At 31.5% G+C, this 26,102-nt stretch overlaps 1 protein-coding gene across 1 annotated transcript in view; it reads right to left on the bottom strand.

Moving 5' to 3' along the window:
* LOC128988442 (potassium voltage-gated channel protein Shaw-like) overlaps positions 1-21,531 on the bottom strand; it is a 363,678-nt gene extending 342,147 nt beyond the window's left edge. Inside the window, exon 1 of the mRNA XM_054409725.1 lies at positions 21,396-21,531. The gene's annotated coding sequence lies outside the window, so the exon portion shown is untranslated. The remainder of the gene's footprint in view (positions 1-21,395) is intronic.
* Positions 21,532-26,102: the final 4,571 nt, after the last annotated feature.

Here is a 26,102-nt window from a genome sequence, read left to right as displayed (position 1 = left end):
TAACGGCCTCAAACCTGTCACCATCGTAAACAGCATCAATCATGTTTGGAAATATTACGCAAAGATCGAATGACTGTCGATATGGACCTCAAAATACATATTTTGCATACATATTAATCCTTAAAAATACTAAATAATAATGGGGAAATGTCTCTCTCTCTCTCACATCATATTGACTTTCATATAGTAGTTTATTAAAAGTTGGTATTAAATCAGGTTTTAATCAACGTAATTGTGTTTCGTAAAGCTTTGTAGGTCATGTAGGTCAACTGAGGTTTTTTTCTTTGCTTTTGCCTTGCATGGTGTGATGTTTTGCAGATGCTGTTTGCTTTTGTACTTTTTTCTTTGTACGCTATCATGTGTTTTTGTTATTATTTTAATTTAGTTCAATTTGTGCATGTTTTATTTTATGATTATGATTCTTGTGACTTATCCTATTGTACATTGTCTGTATTGAAAGTAGAATAAAAAAAATATTTGAGGTCTATTTCATCACTAGGGCCTAAAGTGACTCTTTTTGACCCAAAGTCAAGTTTTACGATCGAGGCGAAGCCGATTTTGGAAAATTATCGAGGGTTAAACAGTCACTTTTTGCCCGTGTGGTGAACTATATTTTTCGTCATATTGCATCATTCATTTACAAACAAAGCTAGAAAACGAAATAATGTTCATGTAAAGATAACCTCTAAAACCAACTTCCAGATTGTTTTAAATTCTGCTTATGAAAATAAGCAGCTGTTTAGTAGGTGATTCAATCATTGCGATTGTATTACAGTACAATATACCATCAATATGTCGAACAACATACTGTACAACAATACGCTAATACCCTACCTAATAAATCAACCGATAAATAATTTCGATCAATACGATTGCCACAATCGAAATTTACAACTGTTTTCAACAGATAAATTTTACTCCCTAGGGACTAAAAATTAATCCTACTTTAGACTTGCAACGCATGCATTAAAACGGATATTTTTGCTGCTGTACGATTAAAAAATATAATGTTTAAGATAGATATTTTAAGACAACATATTCACCTTGTATTTTCTTAATTAAGTCGGGATTTGAATGCAAGGTTTAGTGTAGAACAGATTAAGATGATCTGTAAAGCTTTGTTACTGCCTTAGCTCCGATTAAGCACTGACTAAGTAGACTCTTCAATTACTCAGGACCATTATCGAAAAGCCCAAAATCAAGGACAGGTGAACCCAGAATCGAACCATGAAAAGACAACTGAATTGTATCAGGTTTAACGGGACGTAAGTATAAGTACAGTTTTACTCCGCAACTTGCAATTTGATAGTTCAAAACTGGGTCTAATTATTTACTAGTTAATTGACCTAGAATAAATTAATCTTTTCATTAACAAAACTAATTTAAATTCGTTCATTTAATTCAACACTTCAACACTCAATTACACACACTGATGTGCTGGCATGTATTCTAATCCAATTTCATACAACTAATGTTTTTGAACGATTTTGTGTATGCAGCGGTATCTCAAATTAAATCGATGCAGGAATATTTCTTTCCGAACTACGAGGTAGTAGTAAATCCCAGGTGACAAAATGGGCGGTTGCTGGCACAAAACTTAGGATTTTGCTGACAAGACCCAAGACCCGGCCAAATAAAACGTCACGACCACAAATAGATGGACCCATCTTAATAATAAGAAGTTATAATGTGACAAATGGGTCCCAACTATTCAAAATCACTCAACCTATTCATTAAAACTTTCACAATTGACTATGAGTGAAAATGTGTTGTGCAGTTAACAGTTTTACCTATTCCGTTTCAATTAGTCATACTTTGTAAAACACGTTAATTTATTGTCAGTATATTTGTGCTTTGTTATTAGCCTATACCCTATTAGTTTTTAATCTTAACGTTATTACCTACTATAATTCGTTTTAATATGGTACTCTGAGAAACATAGTAAGTATTCCAAGACCCTTGAACCAAAAGCTATGAAAACCATTTTTTGTATGTCAATTTGAGGAATTAAACATTTGAACAAATTGAATTCAATGATGTGATGTTGAATAAGGACCTAATTTAAAATAACAGCTAGTATGACTATTTTAAATGAGGTGACCAATCAACGATTTAAAACGAAATGTCTTCAAACTTTTACTTTTACGGCAAAAGTTTTTATATTTTAAATTTAAACATAACCATCAAAAACCTAATTTTACAAATCACAGTGCAAAAGATAGTTTTATAGGAAGTTTTTATGAAACTTACATAGGCCTAATTTGGAAACAGAAAAATGCATATTAAGTATAAATGCAGTATTATAGTTTGAAAACCAATTTCAAAATCAAAGCAAGAATTTATAATTAGATCAACTGTTAAAAATGAGCTATTACAAAATGAAAACAATTTTTAAGAATACCAAAGAAGATCATTCCAGTAAAGTAATAAAAGCTGTGACAAGCCATTTCAAAATTTAGCTTTAAAAAGCATGGTGAATTGCACAGCAAAAAGTAAAACCTAATTTGTAAAACAACAAATTATATTGACCATCAAAATGTAGAATATATTTCCAAAAGGCATTGGAAAGAAGCTTATTTTGTACATTGCATTGAAGTAAAAGATACAGTAAAATACAGAATGGAAATAGAGTGAATCGATGGCTGAAGAGGCCGGTCGATCAGTCAATCTTTGACATTGAAGCCCTCAAAAACTGTCAGCATTATTAACAACATCAATCATGCATTGAAAGCATTAAACCAGGTCTGCGTTTTTGTAGTTTTGTCAAAAATGCTTTATTTTGTAATTATATTAACATTGCTTTTGGTTCCAAATGGTGTGAATTAAATGTATTTATATTATTAATACGGTACATGACACATTGTAAACGATAAGGATTTTTTGTTATAAGATTTAACTCCACTTGTTATACAAAAAAAATCATCTAGGTGTGCAGATTTGCAAACTGGCACTACCTTTATTAAAAAGTCCCTTGGGCTCTGTCCCAGTGGCTTGTATATAGTTCCAATGTTATCTATGATCAGCTGGATGCTTTAATTGCTGAAATATTTTTGTTGCAATTGAAGGAAAAGTAAGTTACAAAGAAATGTTCATATATTTATAGATTTAATAGTTCCAAGATATGTGTAGCCTACATCTATGAAAACATAAAACAAATTAATTCTATAATCACTTATTGTACATTTTATAATTTTACCCGGGCAAAACCAGGTTTTACTGCTAGTATATATTTAATAGAGTTAGAGCAACCCTCTTCACCTGTCCTAACAAACTTTTTTTTATGATTGAGGTGTAACTTAAAAGCTTATGATCAAGAGGAGGGGTGATTGGCAAGTAGAATTATAATTTTCTATAAGGCTTTGCCCCCACAGAGTTTGGTTTATTTATAGACTTCGCTAAAGATCAAGTGAGGCTGACCATCCTTTTAAAATGTGAATGTTAATTTAATATTCGGTCCTACGGTTAAATATTTCATCACAGTCAGATACAAGGGGTAAAACAGCTTATGAAAAAGAATTTAATTAGGCTACTGTCATTGATAGTAACCTTGAGGTTACTATTATAACCTGATTGAGGTAGGTAAAACCCTCTTTTTAGTATGGATCTACCATAAGAAATGTAATGAATTTTAAATAAAAGGTTGTATTCACCTAATAATTGTATTAAACAAACATAATCTCTGAAAGGTAAAAGGGTATTTTGTTCTTCGATCTAACATTTTCAATTCTATTAAAATGCGCAATGTGTGCAGGTGCCCTCTTGAAGTTGTTAAATAAGAATTGGTGCGCTGTTTTTATCTCGATAATTCCTTATTTGTTTATGGTTCGATATAATAATATTTTTTGGAACTATGCCTTGGTCGAACTAAAATGCATATTTCTTTAGTAAGGGTTCCAGATGTATACAAAGAGCCTGCTTTTTTACTGATTTTATATACAACCAATGTGAAAAATCTTCCATAATCTCTTGATTATTTTAAAATTCTGAAAAAAGCATCATTATTATTCGTAGAAAAATAGCTTCATACTTTTTTACTTCAAAATTTAAATATGTGACATTTCTAGGTCTATAATGACAGCAGAACAACCGAGGGAATAAAAATAATGTAAATAACATGTTTTTATAGTTTTAACAAGAACTTATTGTATAATGAAAATAAATAAATAAATGAATAAATTAGTTACTTCAAAACCTACAGCGAAAAAAACAACATGTAATGACAATGAAGAGAATACAACACTAATTACATTTGATATCATTGAGTGGAACTATTTAATTTTCAAAATTTAAATGTTGGTAATATCCATCTATCTATCTATCCATCTATACTATAATAAAACTGAGGTGGTGTCTGACTTTCAGTCTGTCTGTCTCTCAGTCTGGGCAGGTGTCTCAACTAAAATACTAAACCAATACAGCCAAAATTAAGCACAAATATGTCCACATCTAGGAATGTCATAGGACTATTCTCTTCTCTAAGTTCCTCTTGGGCTACGCCCCTTGGATATCCAAATTTTTAAGGCGAGGTTATCAAAGTAAATATTAATTTTTGGTCACCATGGAAGCATGAGAAAACTCACAATGTTTACCTTTGCGTTGACATTTTAATGTAAACAATCAGAACTGCCAAACGCTTATTTCAAGGTTTTTTTTGGACATCTGATCCCAACAAATTAAATAATATTTGTAGGTTAAATAAACTATGTGGTAGGTTTATTTATTCTAAAACTTTGTCATGGATTATTTATTAAAAAACTATATCATTGATTGTGGACATAAAAAAAATTATAACAGTTGCTATATCAACCTAGGCTTTGCTTTAGATAGCTAGGCTTAGCTTTAGATTTATTAAAGTGTCTAAGTTGGGTAATTGATATATTTGCATGTAACTGTAGGACAATTACAATGTAGGTTATATCTTTTTGTAGAAACTTAGTGGATTTTTTATTATAAACTCGAACTACTTAACACGTGTTTGGATTAGGCGGCATAGTACACGTAAGAATATTGTATTTAATCCATTAAATACAATAGTCTACTGCAGTGAACTAAACATGTTGCTTCAACCCGCTGCAATAACAGCTGATGCATACACATGTTTGCGTTCACATCACGTGACAGGGGATTTGTTCCAATAAATCACGATGCCTACATTCTCACTATATTCTATCAGATACGTCTTTGTGCTTGCTACTTTATCCTGAAAAACCTTTGGCCAGAATTTCTAGCTTTTAAAAAAATAAAATAATGTTTCTCGTTAATTTTTCTCGACAAATACTCTAACAATATTTTAAAATGTACTGATTTGTAAATTGATACTATAATTTTTGAGTTCTTGGTTGGATATAACTATTCTATTTACTATTACCCATCACGGAATTAGATGGACAAGTAGGCCAAAATAGGATATTTAAAATGTTTACTCCGTGATCTAAAATTTTATTTTAATCTGCTACACTATTCTGGTTAAAGTGAATGAATGAATTATTTATTCCTTTAAATTTACTACAACATTTTTACTATTTTTGACAACATAAAATAATCAAGAAAACAGAAAGAAAAAATATGTGAATTATTATACCTAAAGGTTACCAGGATATTTCCAAAAGGCCTTTTGGAAACAAATAATGTTTCTACAATAACTATTTAACGAATAAAGTAAACGATGAATTAAATATTTAATGAGACTTACACTAAATCATGTATACATTTGTTTGTAGTAAAAGTAGTCTTACTGGTTTTATAATTAACATCATACAGTGACCAAAAAATACCGCGAACGGTATTCCATTTCATAATAAAAATACGCTTACCATATACCTACTGTTATTAATTGTTTACCCTTTGAAGCAAATTTATACTTTTATCCTACTACTCCATGGAAATGGTCACATTGCCACACCTGTAAACAGTTCGCGAAATAGCTAATTTCCGCTCTAGTGCGGGAATGGATCATCTCGCACGCTAAATCAGCTGATTTCACTGTTGGCGTTTCTCACAGGTGCACAGCCGATACGTAAACAACCGGTAAGCTAATAGCATAGCATAAAAATAAATACTTCCCTATAGGGAAATTCGTTTAAAGCAAATATAATCAAAATTACATTTTATATACAACTAAAAGGGTATATTTATGTTATGATAAGTTCATTATGGTGGTAGGAGAAATCGTGTGTGTATTCCGAGCACTTAAACTTAAATAAATTACCGCAGAGTTATAGGCAAAAGTAGTTATTTAATTGAACAACAACTGGTTTAGATTAAATATTTAAAGAATGTGTAAATAAAATAATATGTTTATACCAGAAAGTTAGCTACAAAGAAAATAACTAAATCATACTCTTTGATATAGTACTATGAATTTTTTCAAGAAGCATTTATAAACTCACTAAGTAAAAAATACAACTCCTTGACATTAGATTTCTACAAACTACTTAAGAAATGAAATCATTTAAGATTACAACACCCTTTTGTAAACTTACTAAGATTTAATATTTTAGACCAGGGGATAATATTTGGCAAAACTCCCAACCCTTATAAAATGAATATTCAGACGATTACTTTATGAGTTTCATTAAAACGCAATAACTTTTGGACTCCCTCCCTGGCCAGTCTTATTTGCATAAACATTTGCAATATATTTGATATATTTCACATCACCAAAAACTTTGAAACTGTTTTTACATTTTTTTATTCAACACTTCAATGTAAACTTTGTATCCATACTAAACTATAATATGCATTGTAACCCATTATGACTTAAACTTACAACATAAAAGATTATAATGATGACTTTGCCTGAAATTAAATTACGAAATCAAAGTTTTATTATTAATAATTTGAGTTGTGTATTTTAAACTGTAGCAATATTATCGAGAAATTAGTGTTTGTTTGTACTTCAACTTATATTATTTGTCAATTAAATTAATACATATATACTGTATATATATTGTTTTTATCTTTAAATTATTTAAACCATGTTTAAATGAGTCTTTTAACCTTCTTTTCAGAAATCAATAACAAATCCCTCAAAAAAATAGCTATTTAATTGTTGTGTTGCTTACACGCTAACATTGTTCTCTTATTTGTAAAAGTAAACTTCATGTCCGATAAACAATTTGGTTACTAATATGGCTCTAAGTAAAAAATGATTTAATCGTTAGCGATTATCTTTATTGACTGATTTTACAAATAAGACTGGGATTAAGTTGTAAACTTAATTTTATTTGGCACGAACGGACAATTGAACTGGAATCAAAACATTTGTTTGCAGAGCCGGTTCTTAGCTGGAGCAGGGCCAGGCTTACTTAAGCAAGAAAACCAATATGCGTCTACAGCTGATACTAAACGCTGACTAGGATTAGAAAGCCAAGTTTACGGCGACTTGTCTCATAATCAGCTGTTAAATATATTACAACTTAAATTAGTAAAATGTGCACTAAATATCTATATGAAAAACGAATATTTAAAAAATACTAGAGGTCGTCCAGTGGTCGAAACTCGACCAAAAAGATGTAATGTACTCAGTTCTCTATTTTCACCCCACACTGTAAATAAAACATGTGATTGGAGTTGCTTCCATTTGTTTTGATTTTCTGTTTATATTTTGTTGTTATTTCGTCACCAGCATGGCAACGCATAAAATCCATGTTAATTTTTTCAAATTTTCAAACTCATTTTTTGTGCTTATCTTTGAGCCTATTTAAATTTATAAAGGGATTCTGCACACCTACAGGAAAATTGCTTTCTAACGGTATGCGCAGATTTACCCCACGATGCACACAAGCTGAGAAAAAAGGTTTTAAAGAAACATGCTTGCCTATTAATATATAGATTTTATTTTGATATAGGGTTAGTCACTCCTATATGTTTTTAATCAATATCTAATTTATATATGCAAAAGCTGGAATATTTAAAAATGTAATGGACGTGAATCAGATTAACATATTTACTTGTCTAGACTGCAAAAGGATATTATTTATAGTTTTTCAATTATCGTTAGCTTAGTTTTGAATAAGGTTAAAAATTGTTAATTCAAACTGTTGTTGATTTGTACTATTTTGTGACCTTTTTAATTGTTTGTTAATTTAGGTTTATCTGTTTCCACAGAATATTCACTTTTGAACACGTAATTTATCAGTGAATTATGATTATTTGTATTCTGAGCACTAACGTTTAATGTTTTGTTGTCATGGGAGCCATCGGAAAATGCTTTCATAAATTGTAGAGATGCAACGAATGCTTAAATGTCCAAATAATAGTGTTTTTGATAAGATTTTACTAATCGTACTTTCGATACAATTTCAATTTTTTGCAAACCCAAATATATTTTTCTGGTGAGCAAAAAAATAAAATATTAAGATTTTAGCTATCTTTGTGACCGTACTAATGTCCCCTTATTGCAACCGGATTGTAACAACAATTGAGAAAGTTTTCCAGCGTTTTCGTCATACCTGTGTGTTTGCTCCTTCCAATAAATCACCAAAATGGAGGTTTTGGCACATCACGTTCGGTTGATGAATTGTCCAGTGTTCCCCTTGAAAATAGTTTCCAAGGTGTTTCAGTAAAAAAGAGTATTTATTCGTTTTTTATAAAGGGTGTTTCGAAACGCCGTGGTCATGTTCCTAAGGTCAAAACAAACAAAAAATATCATATAAACATATGCCCTATATCGCTTCGGTTTCCGCCTGCGTGTGTATTTCTATATAACTTCCCATAAATTTGGAACCACTTGAGGTACCAACTTCAAACTTGGTACGTGTATGATGACTAATAGAACAAAAATTGTTGTAAAGCATCAAGTAAGTTTCTACTCTGTATAGTTTCAAAATGGCGGTAATTATTCAAAGCTTAATAACTCAAAATCCGTAAAAAAAAATTACAACTGACAAAAAGGATGGACGTATTTAATTCACTTTACAGAAATGTACAAGGTTTATATGGTCATAACACAACTAAAAGACAAAATTTAAATCTTATAAAGGTAATACCTACTATTTTATTGAATTCTCCCAACTTTGTGGTCTTAACTTCAGAAACATTTTTTTCTCCGTTATTTGTGTAATGAGCCTTTAAAATCTGTACATGTCTGTAAAGTAAATGGAATGTCCATACTTTTTGACATTTGAAACCCTTTTTATTAAATCCTATGGTTTTTGAGTTACCAAGCTTAGAAAAAATAGAAATGGCCGCCATTATGAAATCGTTCAAAGTAGAAACTTGATGCTTTGCAGAAAATAGTTACACTATTATTTATCATACCAAGTGGGTACTTCTAGTGTTTCCAAAGTTATGGAAAGTTATGTAAAAAAATACATACACACTGACAGACGGATAACGAAGCGAGATAGGGCATACGTTATTATTCACTACCACTATAAGGAAGATAATGCAATAAGCCAAGTGATTGATAAGGACTCAAGTAATCTTCGGTAATTTTCTAATGGATTCCATTTGTAGATCATTTGTCTTGCTATCGGGTAGGCTTCAATGAAAACGGTAACCGTGGCGATTTCTTTACAGCGGTTCGAAACCATTTATCAATGGATATTCTGGTCAGGTTATTTTATAAAAGAAAAACGTTTATGTCAGAGTAATTCTTGATCCCATTTGTGGCTTTAAAGTCACTGTTAAAAAAAAATCATAAAAGCCTTTTAAAAAAAGCTAAAGAGATTTAAAAATATCAGGTAAATGTAGGCATACACTCATACTTTTTATGACAATGACAAAAATGTTTAATTTAAATTATATTCTGGCACTAAACATTTTGTTTTTTGAATGTAAAATTGCCAGTTGTAGATAGACGAGGTGACCCGTGCACAAATTGTGCAGTTCAATAGGGTCAAAAACCTGTTTCCGAGGCAAAATAAATGTATTGCAATAGGCTTACCTAATTACCTTCTGAACATTACATTTGTTTAGAACAGTTATTAGATGAATATAACTACTAATATACAATAAATTTGTTTATTTTATATCTAGACTATAAAGAATGATTTACCTAACCCAATCAGGTAACAGTTGTTAAAATGTAGCTTAGATAACATTTTCATATAATTTTTAATCTCTTGTTTACAATCTGTGGTTAAACATTCAATTTAAGGAAAAACTGTTAAATTACAATTCATACAACCATTATGAAGAAAGTTGGTCACCATTGCTGGTTCTTTGAAAATTCGCTCTAGAAAAAGATTTTACTCAAGGGGGCGAAGGCCTGCAGTGAATCACCTTGTTATTTGCCATTCAGCAATTTTGCAGGAAAATCCCATATTTTATTCAGTATCTAGATAAAACATTGTGTTATGTATAGCAAATATAAAAATTTATTATTAAGTGTATCACCAGAATAAGGTTATAACCCTTCGACAAATAAATGGATAAAACCAAGATATACATGTAAAGGCGTTTGAGTTAAAACATTACACATTAACAGTAATTGTAGTTTACTACTATGTTTTATTGCAAAACATGAACATAAGAAGCAAGGGAAACAAGTGCTTAAACCTAAACAAAATTGGTCTTTGGTGTGGAAAACACTTGAATATATTCTATATTGTTCATTGATTCGCAGTGGTCAAACTACATAGTAAGAAAATGCTTCTAACTAGTCAGTCAACTTTATTTAAAATGTTATTTAATATATTTGAAAATCATTGCAGTAATTTAAGGCGAAATTGTATCAATGCTAAGTTGGTGCAAAAGTACCATTACGCCAGGCGGCTGGCGGTCTCGTCGTTTGGCAGTATTCCTGCATCACATTATAATGAGGCTCTTATCGCTAACTGGTTGTTTTGTTGGAGTTTAAATTTAAGCTGGATTTTCGTAGACCTAAATTAGTTTGTTGTAATTGGATAAATGGTAATTTGGCAGTATTGTATTTAAAAATTCATAAACTGTTTAATATTTTCATATGATTTTGCTTAGTATATTTCCTATAATTGTTGCTGACTACTATTTATATTGTAGTTATATTTTTAGTATGGAACAATAATTGACTGTTTATGGAACCAAACATTTCAATCATCCTATGCTAAAATTGAGACGTAAACTTGTGTGTTATTATAAACATTTTATTGATAAAGGGTATACGTTTCAGAATATAACTTCCTCCATTTGTATGTTAATAAAAAACATGCCGTAGTTCGAAATAAGTTTCTCGGCTTGAATTAATTTTAATGTTAGTGTAGCCAAAGACTTAAGTAATTGTCATCGAGCGCTATCCGCTGGTAATTTAATTCAACATCACTCCTTTTTGTCAAAAACATAGAGATTTAAAATGAAAAGAGGTAGTTTTATTGTATAGCAAATAAATGTTGTTCTGAATATACAGAGTGTCCCGTAAGTAAACAGCCCAGTACACGAATTGGTGTCATAATTTAACAAAAGGAGAAAAATCTAGAATCAGGAGCAACCTGACTACTTTAACCTATTCTACCCAATTTTACAACTAAATATCAAAACCTTTCAGCTATTGTTTTAACTTTTTTTAACTTGGTGTCCTTTAGAAGAAAATGTTATATCCTAAATGAAATTTACTTAATTTATTTTTTTAGAACTACTACCATTTTTAGTAATATAAATTTTATACTTTTAATAACACTAATAAAACCTTATGAGTGTTTACTACTAGGGTTTACTAGTGTTATAAGACGTGTAACTTATTGTTTTTTTCAGGTAAATTGATAACACGTACGATGCTGATCAAGAAGTTATGAATATAAATATTAAATATTTAAATGTCTGCCATTTTGAAATTTTATATTTGACCAAGTAATTTTTTTACATAAGTTTTTTTTCTATCTAAATAACATAACAGGATTCATAAAGATCAATTGGAACAATTACAGGCTATATAACGGATATCTGGTTGAAAAAGTGATTTTGGAAAATATAATTCTTAATTTTTTTCTTAATTTTCAAAATTTTTCGACGTTTGGCTGTTAATGACATGACACCCTGTATAAAATGTAAACTTACATAACATAAAATGTTATGTACATCTGTTCTTTCAAAGATTTTTTAACATGTCTCATGAATTTGTATATTTCTCAAGTTGTTTAGTAACCCAAACGATTCGTAAAACAAGTATTTCTGAATTGCCATAATTATGGTGATGTATACTAAAAAAGTCATACGAAAAACAGTTATATCTAATGCTTTCAATATGGGCTGAAAAAATATTCATACAGAACTTGAAAGACTGGAAATATCTCAAACGGTTAGTTGATATTGGCAGATTGAGCCGAAATACCATCGTCTGAGAAACTCTTGAAATAGAACACATCAGTGGTATTTACTCAGAAAGGAGGTGAATTTGTAAACAGAGCGTTGGATTGGAAACAGACTGAATTGGCTTGGAGACTCTAGAAGACCCACAACAAACCTGAACTGTCCCGTTGGGGGGGGGGGGGGGGCGTTGTGTGACTAAACAGATTAAATATTTTTTAAACACTTTGGACCTACGAGGGGGTGATTAACTTGAATGTAAAACATGATGTATTGTTCTTTCAATGCTATGTGTAATTTTAGTTATACTATTGCAACTTAGTAGTAGTATACAGTGCGTATGGTAACTTGTGAAACAGAAACTGTCAAGCTTTATCAATTGCGGGGATACAGGTAAAAATTAAAATGGAAAAATATGAACAGCGTGAAAAAATTATTTCTAGCATGTGACCCTTAGAAAATATACTGTACTATATATTTTATTGTTAAATATGTTAAACGATAGAGTGTTAAGTTGGAACAGTTTTATTTCTGCCATATTACAAAGTAAGCAGCAGATTTCTCGTCTTTATAGACAAAAAAGTGATTTAAAGAGCTTGGTAAAATCTACTGGAATGTTGTAAAACCAGATAGAGTGCGATAAACTTACGCGACAATCCTGAAAGGCATTTTTTCCAAACAGGCATAATATGAAATTAATTCTTCAAATAAATTAATTGTTTTACAGATTCTTTTTAACTTAATCTCGTTAAATCTACAAAATAAATATAAGAAAAGTCTAAAAAAAATACCCCCGCTGCAGCAAATCTGCCGTCAAGGGGAATTTCCATTTGGCTGAATTGATTTTCAATCCATCTATTTAAATAACATTAGGTTTAACGAGTACCTACGTTTGCTGCTTCAAGGAAACTAATAAAGTGTGTGTTTTAAGTAAAATAATTATTGCTTAGTAGAAAATGAATATATTTGCCAAGTTTGATCAAAATATATCCATAAACAAGCAAACTACAACATTTTACAATATTCTCCATAAGAATAACATGGGAATTTTAAATTTACAATTTTTTTTGTCTTCTCCGTAACCAAAAACCGCACAAAAACACTTTGATAGACTGAATTGTTTGTTTTTTTAAGCTCTTTAAGAAGGTTAAGAGAAAAATTGGAAAATTTTGTGTTTTGAGGGTCAAAAGTGAGAAAAACCAATTTTTACCCCTTAAAACCCCCCATAAAACCCTGTTCCCATGGTCCGATCATGCTGGATCGTGAACTCATTCAAGTTTATCCCGCCTTACACCTTCAAACCAAATTTAATCAAAATCGGATAAAAATTACTCAAGTAATCGTGTTCACGGACACATATCTATATAAATCTATACATATATATATATATATATATATAAATCTATATATATATATATATATATATATAAATTTGAACGAATGGTGTTTTTGGCCTCTGGGGACATCAAAATGAAAAAGTAAATCGGTCCCGGGCCTAAGTCTTACCATGAGACCTACGGTAATAGCTACTTCCCTATAGGGAAATTCGCTAAAACACGTTGCAAAAAAACTAAAAAAGCAGACCCAATAGGTGAATGACATAAATCTTGAGTGGAGTCTCCTTGTAAAAATACAATTCTTCCCAAGCATCCATTACATATATATTTTTTTTCTTTAAAATGCATAGACTATCCTCCGATACTTCTGTTAGCCGATAGGATACCAATTTGATGCTATACAAATTGCTAACTAACTATCAACTATTAGTTAGTATTAAAATAATTGTTAGAATATTGAGTTCTGGGCGCCATTCAAGATTCTTGTCCTTCGCCTATTGGGTCTGATGATTGATTGGAGTGTCCAATCAAAATCGAACACTACTTACCATCTTTTATGTATATTTACCGTCTTTTAAGTTAGAGATATATGTTTCAAGTGTTGTTAGACGTATCTTTGATTTTCTTTCCCTAAATTTAATAACACGTACAATACTGATTTAATAATTTGTACTATCAGATTTCTTAAATTTATTATTTAGATGATAACATGAGATATAAGTCCACTTATGCCACATTTGCATACATATTGCATGTCTTTGGTTACATATTGTGATTACCATATTAGACTTTGACAAGATCAAGTTACTGTGATGATGACTACGACAGTCGCGACTCGCTCTCACTTCTGCATGGTATAGAGATTGGTATATTATAGGTTTTCTATGCATACCGTGTTTATTTTCAGCAATTTATCGAATGCAATATCATCAATATTAACTTTAAGCATAAAAAGGCGTTGTTCATTTTTGTGTCCGTATTTTACATCACTATCCTTAAAACAATATCTTTTATGTTTACTATTATTTTAGCACTTAATCATTAGGTTTTAAATGAATTCTTCTTACGAACTATTTCGCTGTCCTCTTACTTAGTAACAAAATAACAAAAGCACTAGATTCCATTATACACATGACCTTCGTGTATTTGAGTTGAGTACGCCCGGTTGCATCCCCTCTTATTTAGTATTTAAATCATTAGATGACGTTTGAATGTTTTGTAATTTGTACTGTTGAAAAGATTGTTTTAGGATTATTCTAAAGACCTTTAATTATTCACTAAAAAGAAGCTGTTCGTAAAACGTATCTAGAATCTCATGTAATTGTAAAGTGCATAAATCAGTTGCATTTCCGAGATCAAAGTTTAGAAGAAAAATATATATTGGGGAAAAGTATAAACGTTTGCAAGGAAATTAGTTACTTTCTGATTAAAATCAGTTTCTACAAGCCTTAATGAGTTGAAAATATTACGTAATATTTTCTCCCATTAAGCGTGTTTAGTAATTAATATTTACATAAAAACCCGCACTACATTAAGGATTTAAAAATCATGGAACGTTTGGATTTGAATCAGTTTTTTTTTTCTCTACTAGTAGTCTTAGACTAATTTTAAAACCCGTCATTTTGAAAAATAATAAGTCCGATAAAGTTTGAATTGATAAGATCGATCATATCTTTTGGGGGAGAAGGGTTTTGAAAGGGAACTTTAGATTCCGAAAATGGTGTGTTTTCTAAAAAAAATCACAAATGAACTTTCAATATTAATTAGTTAAGAAATCACAAAATGGAGGATACAGCTAAACTAGGGAAAAATAAATAGAAATACACAGATAATCTACGACTTTGTAGTATCTGGTCATGCAATATCATGCTACGATGTTTTGTGACACCCTGTGTAGTGTTGATTACATCTTTACCAGGAGTACAACTAATCCTATTTAATTACTAAGTATTATTACAACGTGCGTTTTAACCCAAATGTGAATAAAAAATTGGTGTAGGCCAAATAAATAAGGTTTAAGTCCTCTTAAATATTAATCACGATGGTAAATTTACTTCAACCCAAATATATATTTTTTCAATATCAAGAGTGGCTGGGCCCTTTGAAATATAAATTATTTGTTTAAATTTCCTTGAAATCGAAAACGTGACACAGTTTTAACTATTTAAAATAGACACGATGTTTTGATTAAACTAAAGATTAGTATTTAGTCTCTACAAATATAATTGAATAATCGTCGTAATTGTACAAGTAAAAAGTTGTTCGGCATACTACAAAGTAAACTCGATCTTCTACTGCCCCATCTTGTTCCAGTATACAACTCACGATGGAAGAACGCGCGTATATCAGGCACTGTTTGAAATTAACTTCACTCTACCTTCACTTAAACTTCCACTCGTCTCGCCATGGACATCAAGTTAGTATTTCTGACCCTTAGTATTGCAAGTGCAATTCTATTTCAGTCTTCAGAAACAAAGTGTTTACTCGTCTCTACTCATCCTGAACAAATACCAATGATGCGTTCTATTCCGGATGCTCTGCCACTATTAGGACCAACTGAACTGACTCGTTCTTTTGTTGAAAGTTAAGTTGTACTTTAGTGATTATAGAAGTGTTTGGTATTTGAATATTCTTTCTTGAATATTCAGACAACACTGAGATTTAGTGGGGGTTTATACAAGATATTTCTATATTATTATACAAGATAAAATCTAACGGCCCAAAAACTCCAGTGTTAATTTAAGGAGTATCCTTGCAAAGAATAAGTCAGAGACGTCAAAAAATACATACAAAACAACAACAAAAAATGCGCCAATTAAAACAATTTATTTAGCAGCTATGCTTACTAAATAAATTGCTTTAATTGGCTTTCTAATGTACTAGTGTTCAACATCACTGCAATGCTAAGTTTTGTAAAATTTTCAATTAATTACTAGAGAGCTCTCAACACTGTACTCTGTAATCTATAAAAAGCTGTGGCGTTGTTACTAGGTTTGTAAAAAAAAAAAACTGTGGGAACCTAAAACAAACAAATAACATAATAACGTATGTGAAGTCTCTTTTCGTATATAACAGATTTCTACAACAACAAAAAGCATAATCGTTCTACTTATTAGCAAGCCTTTTTTCATTCGTTTAGTGTTATTTGTGGTGAGTTTTTGTTTCTTTAAAAATCTTTTTTGTATACTTTAAAACGATATGGTTTTTAAAACGGATTTGTATGGATTTTTTAGGTTTGATTATGTAATGCCAGTTCAAATGGAACAGTAAAAGACTATTATATACTATATAATTTGCATGGGATACCTAGGCTACTGTTTCGTTTTTTTTTATAGACAGGTAAACTACTAGACGAGGGGAGCGAGCTGGCGTAGTAGTTAGAGCGCGGGACTTCAGTCCCTGAGGTCCCGGGTTCGATCCCCACCAAGTCAACAATGGATTTTATCTAAGTGATAATGACACTGCCCCTAGGTCTAGCCTGAAGTAATGTGAAAAACAATCCCAGGCTTGTGCCTAGCGTCCTAGGAAAAAAACTACTAGACGAAGTGGAGTTTGAGCGTTAATGTCACGACATTATTACAATCTAATCCATTGGTAATTGGTATGATTCGAATATGATCATCCATATCAAAAAATTCCGCGTTTTAGCCTTTATAATGGCCATAACACTAAATAATGCAAAAAACCCTATGGGTGTGGTTCTCTAGATAAAACTTGTCATATTTTTTTTTATTGAAGAACTACTGTGTTTGACGATGTCTCCATCTTCAACATCTAAAAAGAGCATTACAATAATAGTAGTTTCGTTTCAATTTACTAACAAATACCTATATAATTCCTGAATCAAATCTTTTACTTTCATTATTTTCTACATAAACTATCCATTAATATTTTTTAAACTAGGCTAATGGGTTTTGAATATCATACATTCATTGTATAAGAAATGACTTGTAAAAATTATCTTTAGAAACTTTTCAAGTGAATATCCCATTTAATAGTTTACACCTTATGTTACAACATGGTAGGGTTGGAATGGGGAGTTCTGTAACCGTTGTATATCATGAGATAGCAGTTGATGGTGCACAAGATTTAGTGGCCGAGGTCACATAGCTGCAACCCCATACACAAACCTCCAGTATGATGGTGCTTTGTCATCCATAAGTTATCGCGATTATCTAAGCTACCTGCTCTATCTTTGGACTTCTTCGTTTAGCGATTTGTTTTATTGAAGGAACCTAAAAATAGTTTAAAACTGCATTAGGCTCGTACTACGTGTACGCATGAAAATAAGTGGGTACACTTAAAGATACTACGAATACGATCGGCTTGTGCAGCGTTTCCCATTTCATTCAACGTTTGGATTTAACCTAACCTATAAACGTGTTCCTAAAACCTAAAACCTAACCTAAAAAAGTGCTTGAAATACTAATTACTGTATTTATATTCTTTATAGTAACTGTAGGAAAATATGACGTGTAACGCGAGCGCAAAGTCCCTTTGCTACACTCGAAAAACTTTCCACACTCGCCTACGGCTGGTGCGCAAACATTTCTCTCATGTGCAGCAAAGTGCCACTTGGTACACAAATAGCTATAGATTCTACCTTTCCTTATCTTCTTGTTCCATTTATGTTTTAATTTGATATTTTAACAAAGATTATGTGTTATGTTAGTTGGCGTTTGATGTTTTTTATTTACGTTATACTCATTTGGTACAAACGCGTTTAGTACCAATGCATTTTACAGGATTCGGACAGTATAAAGCACAAAGGTCAGGCAGACACAAAGCAGCGTTCTGCTAGAGTGGCTCGGATGTTCCTCGTAGCGACCGGTGACCCTACAAATGTGCATGCGTCTATATCAATGTAATTACTGATCGGTAAAAGTTTAAATATTTGTATTCACGTTTCTTAGTAGTGGCATGATGTAGACTGTATACATTTTTAACCCCAAGACATCCAATAAACTGACTACATTTCTTTCGAATGCCTGATGCCCAATCATGTACGAAAACATAAGTCGCAAGAGTACGACAGTTGACTTGGAGGACTAAAGGTAGCCAAACTATTATTGGCAATAAATGTATTTGTACTGTATATTGTTTTAACTTGACGACATTCCATGGACTGATTACATTATATCATGCTGATGCCTGATGAAACGTAGGTGGCAAAATACGATAAGAGTTAAACTGGACGACTGGAGGTAATCAAAATGCTTCTGGTGTATTAACAATATCAGAGGCAATAACACTCATAATAATATAAAAACTTACTATCATACTATGTTAAAAATACCCTTTTTACCAACAAACTATTATCAATAAAAAAACATATAAAATTCAAAATAACTGTGAGCTTAAAAATGAAAGAAATATTTTATCTCGAGTTATATTTTAAGCTCAATTGTTTGTTACCATATCCCTATATGTAATGTTATGTTATGAAAATAGTATGCAACAAACTGTAACATTGTTTAGTAGGTCACAAGAATCATAATAGTAGCATTCGAGTTGGTAATTAGGTTTATGGGTGCTGTAAACCAAATGAATAGTTCGCTAGCTTGTTGCAGTTCAACCAATGTGTTACGAGCAATATGTTCATGTTCGCTCAAAATTGTTACCAATTTATTTGAATGGCTTATGGATCCTCATTCATAGTTTCAAGCCGTAGAAATTTACAATGTGAACCAAAACGCAAAAGCTGGAGGGTATTTTGATAAGCATGACATCTCAGGTTCACCAAAAAACAATTATGAAATTCCAGAATATGTTTTAACTATCATAGACACCGGTTTAAAACTGATATTATACAACTAATGAAACTAACCATTTTGTTATCATGCAATATACAAGAAACCTTTGTATACGTTCAAATTATTTTTACCACGGGATTTCAGCAGATTTAACGACTTAAGATTGTAAAACAAGTATGGTGGTTCTTTCATTTGGTAGTAATGACAACACGTTTTTAACCCAGAAGTGGATAACCTCAGGACATATTCAGTAGGCCTAATAATTCTAGTTAATGTTAGTCAATTGCATATATTATCTATTCGATTTAATGAATCCCTTGTCCATTCAGGCTAGTAAATTCTCGTAGCTAAATGGCCTATTGAACCGCATATAATGCATCTCTTTTCTGTATTTTCTTATACAGTAGTTCTCTTATCTAATGGTCTAATGAATCTACTATATATACATTCCAATAAATCTAAACTTTACCTGGTCTAATTAATCCCTTTTGAATAAGGTATAATTCTCTTTCCCTTATGGTCTAACAAATCACTTATCTTCATGGTCTATTGAATCTCTCATCTATAAGGTCTACTGAATCTCTTCTATCATATCTTCTCATTCAACAATCAATCTCAATTCAATCGCATTCATATCTCTTATTTATTTGGCTCAATGCATCTCTTATCTACATGATCTACTAATACGATTATCTATTGTATGGTCTTATGAATCCCTTATCATAATGATATTTTTAATCTAATTCCTACATGGTCTAGTGTATTATCTGCCAGCTTAATTAAATTGTTATATAAATTATTATCAAATCAGCCCTTTATTTTCTTAACACAATAAATATCATATCTTAAGGTATAATACACTTCTTGTCTAAACATGAAAAACATAATAAAATTAAAAGTTTTCGAGTAACCAACATATAAGTTTCTAGGACTTATCATATATTTTAATGTTAAGTCATGGTGTTAACTTAAATTAAAAATGACTTTCATCGATTTTCCCTTATACGGAATAAGCTGGTGTTTTGGAGGAGCTGTTATGTAGTTATACAGGTTTGCTGCACTGGGGGTATGTTATGTTTCAGTACAGTTTTAACTATCGTAAGTCATATTTGGTCAATTTGATGACATGCTCAACAAATGTTTGATTTTGATTTTGTTAAGGAATTAAGTGTACTGTACTGAGAATTTTTGTTTGGAAATATGTGCTTTTTTTAGTAATAAACTTTAGGGTCGAGAAATCTATTACCAAAATACATGCAAGTAGACCTCTCTGTCATGTCTGAGTAAAAATACGATATTAAAAAAAAAAAATATTTGTTATCAAATTTATTGGGTTTAAATAGTATACCTATGATGTATGTTTAACATTATAATTACATATTTCTGGTTCATTAACATTAGTTATAGTACCATGTATACGATCCATTTTAAAAAAAGGTATAAAGAAGAAAACTCCAGGTCTTCTCAGACTTCCAGGATCTAGCAAAGAAAACTTATAAAGTTATTACTCTTGACTAACTATAACTCGACTTTCTATAAAAATAAGAATATTTTTTCATTTGCAAAGATAAGTATAAAATAAAAAAATGCAGTATATAACAGATATCGAGTTTTAGTTAGGCCTAAGTGTTAATTAATAATTCAAAATCTAAGCATATACCAATTGTGGTACCTCAAATTGAATACTTAGTAATAAAAAAAAAACTAATATTACAAAAGAATCTCTAATACTGCTATTGCTGGTTGGTTTCAATTTCAATCCCTACACGAAGTTTTAAATCCAAAAGGAAACATTGCAGCAAAACTTAAAAAGAAACAAAGAGAGAATATTTCTAAGAGACTCCCTTGTCTCTCCCCTCAGCTTAGGAGTTTTTTAATTGGACACGTTTAACAACCCTAGCGTCGACCGGTGAATGGCTACCGGTGGATAGGGTGGGCGGTGGATCCAGCTCAAGGTCAACCTAGTGTTTAACACTATCATATATACCTTATTGAAATATATACGTATAGAAAACGTTGATTAGTGTACTACAAGTATAGAATGTAGATTGAGTGGGAGTACCCTCTACCTCCCGCCCACCTTTCTTTTCCTCATGTTTCCCGGTTCCTCGGCATCCGCGACGTTCTCTAGCAGACTCCTGAAGGTGATACACTTCACTCCACTTCACCACACACACTAACGCCCTCGTACCACTTCAGCTACAACATGCCCGTCCGCTAACGGCCAAGGATCGAAGCCAACTGCGCTCCCATGGCATACCCACTGCGCGCGCATATCCCGCCATGCCGTCTCCATGACGACGTTCAGATCCACCCTACGTCCGAGTTGAAAATTTTCATTTTCTTAGCCTACATATGACGGAAAATTCCATGTTTTCGCACCGAGGTGCCCGAGGAGGCTCTCCCGACGGCTTTAATCTTCCCGTCTCTTCTTTGTCTCCTCTTTTACGCTCCCCTGTGACGTTTTAAGCTTCTTAGATCTTAGTCTTCGAACTGAAAACATTTATACTGTATTTTAAGGTGGGTGTTTTTTTTTATCGGTGTGGTTGTGCTTTGTTATAAAGGGATAGGCGGTTTAAAAAATTATTTAGTAAATAAATTATTTTATAATGTATGTGAAGAACTCTCTAAAAAGATATGACACCATGGTCGTCAGAGATCAAGAAGCGGGGTTCCTTGATAGCGTAATAGGCTAATATGCAACTGGTTGTTTTTCGATGTCAAGTTCGATTCCCTTTATACAAAATAATGAATTTGAGCAACCGACGTTTTTGCATAAATTCAACAAAACGTGATTCTTGACTACCGCTCAGTATTAAGACAAGGTATAAGTCGTTTCACATTTTCTCTTCTATTTCTGAACCAAGTAAGAACAATTTTGAAGTTCTACTTAATGTGGCATTTGATATTTACATTTTCATATTGTTTTTATTTTCACCGGTAAATGTTTATTATACGTGAGCACGTTCCATTTCATAATATTAAATTACTTCTCTTATATTATAATTAGGATCCAGACTAAACGAAACCGTTACCATAATGTTAATACTTACCTAAACAAGTTTTATTGACAAATTCATCGTCTGGTGGTGTTATGTTTACAAAAATAAATTAGGTTGAATTACTTGGAACAGGTATTTCTTTTGCAGAGTTTACTGCAGATGAAATTATGTATTAATTAACTTCTCTGTGTTATACTAAATAAATGGTCGTATTATGTGTTTACCTGTTGGGTATGATTAAATAGTTTAATTCAATAAATTCAAATTAAACTTTAGAATAGAATGGTAGACAGTAACTCAAAACAACAGCTAAGACACCCTCCTTGCATGGGTGAATTATAAATTAATACATGAACGGCTAGTTAGGACTTCAACTATTATGAGTTTAATACTATAACAAATCAGTCCAAAAACACTGTATTTGACACTTTCATAAACGTCCTACCTATGAATAAAAATGTACAAACTCTGATTTAAAAAGGTTCTAAATGGCATTTCGTATCAAGTTGTTGTTGTAGCTGACTCATTGGAACTAACAATTGCACACCCAAAAAAAAAATGATGATTAACCAAAATATCGGCTTTTAAAGATAATTTTGAGGTATTGATTTATTTTATAGATGAAAAATTAGTAAATAAAAAGGAAATTCTAAGGTTTTATCAAACAGTTTCGAAAAAAAAAATTAAATTTTTATTAGATATTAAAATGATTTATCTTACCTTAACCGTTCAACTATTTTACGTTCAAATGTGGTCGTAAAAATTTGCTGCATTCAATAGCTCATATGACAAAAACTTTTGAAACTAAAATTATTTGTCAATAAAATACTAAGCAAAAATAACTACCCTCAAACCTAAGACCTTAAAAGAACCTATCTATGAAATAAGTAGAGAGGAACCATATATAACATGCACCTTCTTGTCTATAAAATATATGTTTAATCATAATAATTGACTATATTAATCAACGAATATTGTTTATATAATCGTCCGGGTTCTGATTATTAATAATCTCAAAATATAATTTAGTATTATTCAAGTTCTTATTTTACACATCATAATATGTTTTATTTCAAAATGATAAAAACAATCTGTGACTGAAATCTCATTTTTATGGAAAGAATTTTCCAAAATCAATTAGTTTCCAGTTTTGAGTTCATACAGTATTCTCTTAGAATAAGTAGATAGTAACTTAGATAAGTATTTAGGTTTTGTTTGCAGAATATGTGTTGTAGACAAACATTTAATTACTTATGACAGCCCTTAAACAACCCTTACAATAAATACCCCCGCCGCAGCAAACCTGCAGACTAAGAGAATTTCCTTTTGCCTGATTGGATTTACACTAAAATGTCTCCTGAAAAATATCACATTTATTGCCTATTTAAATAGAATTAGTTTAACGAGTACTTAGGTTTGCTGCAAAATGGAGGGTAAAAATGTTTATTTTTTTATAATATTAATAGTTTAGTAAGAAATAAATGCATTTTCCAATTTTATCAAAAAAGGTTCATAAACAGCACATAATAATGCTTCAATGTACTAAAAAATGAAAAATAAAAAAACAATTTTTTACCCCATTAAACTCCCCTTAACCCCCGTTCCCAATGTCCAATCATGCTGGTTCGCGAACTCGTTCGGATAAATGTAGGTTTATATATATGGATTTTAACGGATGGTGTTTTACCTTTAGGGACCTCGAAACGAAAAAGTTAATCGGTTCCGGGTCCAGGTCTTACTATGAGTACTACGGTAATAGCTTATTCCCTATATGGAAAATTTGCTAAAAATTGTGTAACCATGCCTTGTCTTAGATAAATAGTTCATTATCAAAATTCAACAACAAACTTAATTTCCACTGTTTACTTTAGAAATTTAAGTCACGTAACAAACATAAACGTTTTCACTGCTGTTAAACTTTGCCGGGCAAAACTGAGATAAAACGCAATGGCCTCGTATTATTCATTAGAGGTGGGTTTATGAAAGACTTGAAAATTTGATATCTGCAGTCTCTAAAGCTGCATTCAGGTCTCGCCTTTCACTAGACTCTTTAGGAAACCCTCTTCTCGGTCGCAAGTAATTATTTTCTGATTAAGACCTCAACCCCCGCCCTTTACATTTGAACTATAGCACCTTTCATTCTTTCATTTAGATTGGATAAATCCGATAGCTTCTCAGGTGATCATAATGATGAGAGTGAAAATGGAAATTTAATTCTCAGACCTAAGGAATTGTGATCATTAATGCTTAGGGAATCAACATTACTATCGTGTGAGTTAATACTTACATAGTTCACTTATTATGTTATTTTTTGCCTGTTTACCTTGTATTAAACTGTAAGGTTCACTATTACAAAATTGAAATACCACTCACACTGATCACTGTATTTAAAAAAGTACTAACCATAACAACTCAGGAATTAGCATGGAGATTCTAATTAGGCCCTAGGTGTGCATTAAGAAGCGTTTTTAAGAAATTCCGTCAGGACTCTGCCCCAGTTGCCTCCAAAGTTTCCATGTTATCTTTATGGGGAAAATATTTGTTTAATTTTAAACAGATGAATTAACTAAGGGAACAGCTGGTTGTATTTATTAGATTGAAATGACAATATTTTGCATTAAACTTATGTTGTGGCTTAAAAATTTGTGCTTTACTGCATAAAACTATTTGTAACTGTCAAATGGATTTAAAATTCAAGAATTTGTCAAATACTTTGTTGAAGTTTTTAAGATTTGTTTCTCAGCAACTAAATAACGGTATATCTTTTAGGGATTATGTATTCTGAATATCAATGTCAAAGGAACAACTAATTTGAAATCGATTTTTATCTAATATTTAAGGGATGGGCATCATGTCTTCTTATCACTAGTTTTTGATTATTTATAAAGGGTACTCAAGAGAGAATCACAGAAGTGCTTGATAAGTCCACTTCCATCTCTAGGATGATAAAGATTTTACTATCATGCAATTTCAGATGAGTATGTTGCTTTACAATCCCAGTACACGTATTTTGTGGATTATGTAAAAAGTATTAGCTTTTAAGGGATTTTTGTAGATAAATGCATGATATCGGTGTTAATGATTCTTTTTACTGGAGAGGTGATACAAACCACTTTTATGTGAGTACATTCCGTTTGGTGAAAACATCATAGACTCTGTAGACCTGCAATTGCTTAGGGCCTGTGAGGGTTATAAGAACCACAATAAAACATCGTGCTAGGTTTTTATGTTACTTAATTTTACTTTAAGATAAATTAAACTATCCAATAAGTTATGTGAGATCTGACAGTACTATTGGAAAGTTAGGTTTAAGGATGTAGTTAAACCTAAGTGAAAGAAGATTCAGCGGGAATTGTTTCTGTAACAAAAATATGTATTCAGAGTGAAAAGTCCGAAGCTAGGTAGTAGCTAGGTAGTAGGACAGTATTGTTGTAAATGGAGAAGTTCTCTCTTAGTTTAACTTAAGTGGTCACATATGTTTAACTTAAATTTTCGTGAGTAAAGCAGCCACGACGGGGTAAGCTATTCACTATAGTATTCGTATCTTATACCTGTGCAGCCGAGAGAACACAGTGCTCATCTAACAATGTAGGTCATTAGTTGATTCCTGAGGAGCTAGTGGTAGCCTTAGATATTACGAAACTATACCCAGCTGTTCTTGGTTAATGGTCTTTTAATGGCTGACATTGATATCACTCACAGGTAAAAAATACTTAAAATGATGAAAGAGAGTGTAAAGAGATGCACTAGCACATTAAATTATACAATTACACTTACTCCAGCTA

The sequence above is a fragment of the Macrosteles quadrilineatus genome, unplaced genomic scaffold (assembly GCF_028750875.1).
Source record: "Macrosteles quadrilineatus isolate MER2022 unplaced genomic scaffold, UCM_ALF_1.0 Scaffold_3__2_contigs__length_128488019, whole genome shotgun sequence".
Taxonomy (NCBI): domain Eukaryota; kingdom Metazoa; phylum Arthropoda; class Insecta; order Hemiptera; family Cicadellidae; genus Macrosteles; species Macrosteles quadrilineatus.
The sequence above is the reverse complement of the archived record's forward strand: the minus strand, read 5'-3'. Positions and strand labels throughout refer to the sequence as shown.